The sequence below is a fragment of the Watersipora subatra genome, chromosome 6 (genome assembly GCF_963576615.1).
Source record: "Watersipora subatra chromosome 6, tzWatSuba1.1, whole genome shotgun sequence".
Classification (NCBI taxonomy): domain Eukaryota; kingdom Metazoa; phylum Bryozoa; class Gymnolaemata; order Cheilostomatida; family Watersiporidae; genus Watersipora; species Watersipora subatra.
This window is the reverse complement of record NC_088713.1, coordinates 29415058-29420897: the sequence shown is the minus strand read 5'-3', so window position 1 is coordinate 29420897 and position 5840 is coordinate 29415058.

The following is a 5840-nucleotide window of genomic DNA, read 5'->3' as shown; positions in this document are numbered from 1 at the left end:
CCATCATGTATACAACAACTGAACAGATTGTAAATAAATTTACTTGCCAAGTTTAAATTTTGTTTTCCAAAATAATGATTGTCATTTAAATTATGTACAAACATGAGTTATTCTTCTAGACTGTGAACTGCAGGTTAAAGTTCACAGTCTAGGTCAAAGTTTATTTCTCAGACGTTGTATGTCAAGCATCGCAAAACTACCGGAATAAAATTTTGCTTTAGCCTGTTTTTATAATGTGTGCTACCCTTGCAACCGTAAAGCAAATTTAGAGCATGCTGCATATTTCTAATGTAGTCAGGTAACATCGCTTTTTCATAAGCACACATTGCAGCAAAAGGAGATAATTACTACATTTATTAGACTAAGCACTAAAATAGTTTAGAAAAACAGTTTCGGTCTTTTTACTAATTGTAATGATCCTCTGTTTTAAGGACTATTAACTATAAGTGCTGGATTGGTGGTTCAAGTAGTTGGTTTATGATTTGCAGATTTAGAGGAATGTATTTTAGGTGTAGATTTAATGTCAAGAATTAGACTGGTTTGTTTTAGTTAAAAACTTTAAAACATTATATTTATTAAAATTCAAACTTTCAATAGCAAAAACATAAAATATATAAAGGCTAATCAAGTCAATGGCTGATGATAATTGCGCAAGTCTAAAAATATAAAGAGTGATACAAGAGCAGAGTAATACTTAAAGCGAGAGTAAGATATGGAATTCAAATTGTTTCTCATCTACGCATGCTTATCTACGTTTTCTTAGTCAGTCAGGCAGTCGTCATATCCGTAGATCTCAGACGATTGGGCGCTGCAAAACTTCCTAGGCAGTAAGCGAGTAAGTACAAAGAAACAGATAACATTTATGCTATGCAGTAAAATAGCAGGTGCTAGGAAGTTGAAATAACAAATTGGCGTGTCAGGCTACCAAGAGTCCAGAAAGCTGTTTTTTAATCATATCAAAATGGTTAAATAAAAGGGTATGAGTGGTTCCATAAGAGGTGTATAGTACTCTTACGACGGGATGCATAAACATTAATATAGAAAAGTAATAACATTATGAGTTCCCTTGTCTCACAATGACAGGTATTGATGGGCTGTGTAACTATAGATTACAAATGCTGGACGCTTCACATAATCCACATTTTGTTTTCCATCTCTTCATTTACATAACTTTCTGTGCCCCTCATCCTTAAATCTATTCTACTAAACCTAGTTCATATGAACACCACTCATATCACTCTGTAGACAACCCATAGCCAATAGCTTACCAATAGCACAAAATAGCTTTACATAACTTTCTGTGACCCTCTCTTCCTTAAATCCATTCCACTAAACCTAGTTCATATGAACACCACTCATATCACTCTGTAGACAACCCATAGCCAATAGCTTACCAATAGCACACAATAGCTTTACATAACTTTCTGTGCCCCTCTCTTCCTTAAATCCATTCCACTAAACCTAGTTCATATGAACACCACTCATATCACTCTGTAGACCACCCATAGCCAATAGCTTACCAATAACACACAATAGCTTTACATAACTTTCTGTGACCCTCTCTTCCTTAAATCTAATCTACCAAACCTAGTTCATATGAACACCACTCATATCACTCTGCAGACCACCCATAGCCAATAGCTTACCAATAACACACAATAGCTTTACATAACTTTCTGTGACCCTCTCTTCCTTAAATCTAATCTACCAAACCTAGTTCATATGAACACCACTCATATCACTCTGCAGACCACCCATAGCCAATAGCTTACCAATAACACAAAATAGCTTTACATAACTTTCTGTGTCCCTCTCTTCCTTAAATGTATTCTACTAAACCTAGTTCATATGAACACCACTCATATCACTTTGTAGACCACCCATGGCCAATAGTTTACCAATAGCACACAATAGCTTTACATAACTTTCTGTGTCCCTCTCTTCCTTAAATCTATTCTACTAAACCTAGTTCATATGAACACCACTCATATCACTTTGTAGACCACCCATGGCCAATAGTTTACCAATAGCACACAATAGCTTTACATAACTTTCTGTGCCCCTCTCTTCCTTAAATCTATTCCACTAAACCTAGTTCATATGAACACCACTCATATCACTCTGTAGACAACCCATAGCCAATAGCTTACCAATAGCACAAAATAGCTTTACATATCTTTCTGTGTCCCTCTCTTCCTTAAATATATTCTACTAAACCTAGTTCATATGAACACCACTCATATCACTCTGTAGACCACCCATAGCCAATAGTTTACCAACAGCACACAATAGCTTTACATAACTTTCTGTGTCCCTCTCTTCCTTAAATCTATTCTACTAAACCTAGTTCATATGAACACCACTCGTATCACTCTGTAGACAACCCATAGCCAATAGCTTACCAATAGCACACAATAGCTTTACATAACTTTCTGTGTCCCTCTCTTCCTTAAATGTATTCTACTAAACCTAGTTCATATGAACACCACTCATATCACTCTGTAGACCACCCATAGCCAATAGCTTACCAATAGCACACAATAGCTTTACATAACTTTCTGTGCCCCTCTCTTCCTTAAATCTATTCTACTAAACCTAGTTCATATGAACACCACTCATATCACTCTGTAGACAACCCATAGCCAATAGCTTACCAATAGCACACAATAGCTTTACATAACTTTCTGTGTCCCTCTCTTCCTTAAATCTATTCTACTAAACCTAGTTCATATGAACACCACTCATATCACTCTGTAGACAACCCATAGCCAATAGCTTACCAATAGCACACAATAGCTTTACATAATTTTCTGTGCCCCTCTCTTCCTTAAATCTATTCTACTAAACCTAGTTCATATGAACACCACTCGTATCACTCTGTAGACCACCCATAGCCAATAGCTTACCAATAACACACAATAGCTTTACATAACTTTCTGTGTCCCTCTCTTCCTTAAATGTATTCTACTAAACCTAGTTCATATGAACACCACTCGTATCACTCTGTAGACCACCCATAGCCAATAGCTTACCAATAACACACAATAGCTTTACATAACTTTCTGTGTCCCTCTCTTCCTTAAATATATTCTACTAAACCTAGTTCATATGAACACCACTCGTATCACTCTGTAGACCACCCATAGCCAATAGCTTACCAATAGCACACAATAGCTTTACATAACTTTCTGTGCCCCTCTCTTCCTTAAATCTATTCTACTAAACCTAGTTCATATGAACACCACTCATATCACTCTGCAGACCACCCATAGCCAATAGCTTACCAATAGCACAAAATAGCTTTACATAACTTTCTGTGTCCCTCTCTTCCTTAAATCTATTCTACTAAACCTAGTTCATATGAACACCACTCGTATCACTCTGTAGACCACCCATAGCCAATAGCTTACCAATAACACACAATAGCTTTACATAACTTTCTGTGTCCCTCTCATCCTTAAATCTATTCTACTATACCTAGTTCATATGAACACCACTCATATCACTCTGTAGACCACCCATAGCCAATAGCTTACCAATAGCACACAATAGCTTTACATGACTTTCTGTGACCCTCTCTTCCTTAAATGTATTCTACTAAACCTAGTTCATATGAACACCACTCATATCACTCTGTAGACCACCCATAGCCAATAGCTTACCAATAGCGCACAATAGCTTTACATAACTTTCTGTGTCCCTCTCTTCCTTAAATCTATTCTACTAAACCTAGTTCATATGAACACCACTCATATCACTCTGCAGACCACCCATAGCCAATAGTTTACCAATAGCACACAATAGCTTTACATAACTTTCTGTGTCCCTCTCTTCCTTAAATCTATTCTACTAAACCTAGTTCATATGAACACCACTCATATCACTCTGCAGACCACCCATAGCCAATAGATAACCAATAGCACACAATAGCTTTACATAACTTTCTGTGCCCCTCTCTTCCTTAAATCTATTCTACTAAACCTAGTTCATATGAACACCACTCATATCACTCTGTAGACCACCCATAGCCAATAGCTTACCAATAGCACAAAATAGCTTTACATAACTTTCTGTGCCCCTCTCTTCCTGAGTATGTATTCTACTAAACCTAGTTCATATGAACACCACTCATATCACTCTGCAGACCACCCATAGCCAATAGCTTACCAATAGCACACAATAGCTTTACATAACTTTCTGTGTCCCTCTCTTCCTTAAATGTATTCTACTAAACCTAGTTCATATGAACACCACTCATATCACTCTGTAGACCACCCATAGCCAATAGCTTACCAATAACACACAATAGCTTTACATAACTTTCTGTGTCCCTCTCTTCCTTAAATGTATTCTACTAAACCTAGTTCATATGAACACCACTCATATCACTCTGTAGACCACCCATAGCCAATAGCTTACCAATAGCACACAATAGCTTTACATAACTTTCTGTGACCCTCTCTTCCTTAAATCTATTCTACTAAACCTAGTTCATATGAACACCACTCATATCACTCTGTAGACCACCCATAGCCAATAGCTTACCAATAACACACAATAGCTTTACATAACTTTCTGTGCCCCTCTCTTCCTTAAATCTATTCTACTAAACCTAGTTCATATGAACACCACTCGTATCACTCTGTAGACCACCCATAGCCAATAGCTTACCAATAACACACAATAGCTTTACATAACTTTCTGTGCCCCTCTCTTCATTAAATCTAATCTACCAAACCTAGTTCATATGAAAACCACTCATATCACTCTGTAGACCACCCATAGCCAATAGCTTACCAATAGCACACAATAGCTTTACATAACTTTCTGTGCCCCTCTCTTCCTTAAATGTATTCTACTAAACCTAGTTCATATGAACACCACTCATATCACTCTGTAGACCACCCATAGCCAATAGCTTACCAATAGCACACAATAGCTTTACATAACTTTCTGTGCCCCTCTCTTCCTTAAATGTATTCTACTAAACCTAGTTCATATGAACACCACTCATATCACTCTGTAGACCACCTATAGCCAATAGCTTACCAATAACACACAATAGCTTTACATAAATTTCTGTGTCCCTCTCTTCCTTAAATCCATTCCACTAAACCTAGTTCATATGAACACCACTCATATCACTCTGCAGACCACCCATAGCCATTAGCTTACCAATAGCACAAAATAGCTTTACATAACTTTCTGTGCCCCTCTCTTCATTAAATCTATTCTACTAAACCTAGTTCATATGAACACCACTCATATCACTCTGTAGACCACCTATAGCCAATAGCTTACCAATAACACACAATAGCTTTACATAAATTTCTGTGTCCCTCTCTTCCTTAAATCCATTCCACTAAACCTAGTTCATATGAACACCACTCATATCACTCTGCAGACCACCCATAGCCATTAGCTTACCAATAGCACAAAATAGCTTTACATAACTTTCTGTGCCCCTCTCTTCATTAAATCTATTCTACTAAACCTAGTTCACATAAACACCATTCATATCACGCTAGGAGCCACCCTTAGCCAATAGTGCAATAGCACAATAGCCAATAGGTGGTCTGCATACGTCCTATTGGCTATTGCACAATAGCCAATTATATGTGGTCTGCAGACCACAAATAGCTTGCCAATGGCACAAAATAGCTTTACATAGGTAACTTTTTGTGGCAAGTTTACAATGCAGGTCAGTTTTTTATGTCAGAAATAAAGCTATCTCAAGTGAGCTAACTAGAAAATAAACTATAAACTTAATGATTTTGCTTTTTTGTATCAGGAGTTGAAAGATTCTGTGATAAACTAGGAATACAAGCTGTACCAGATGC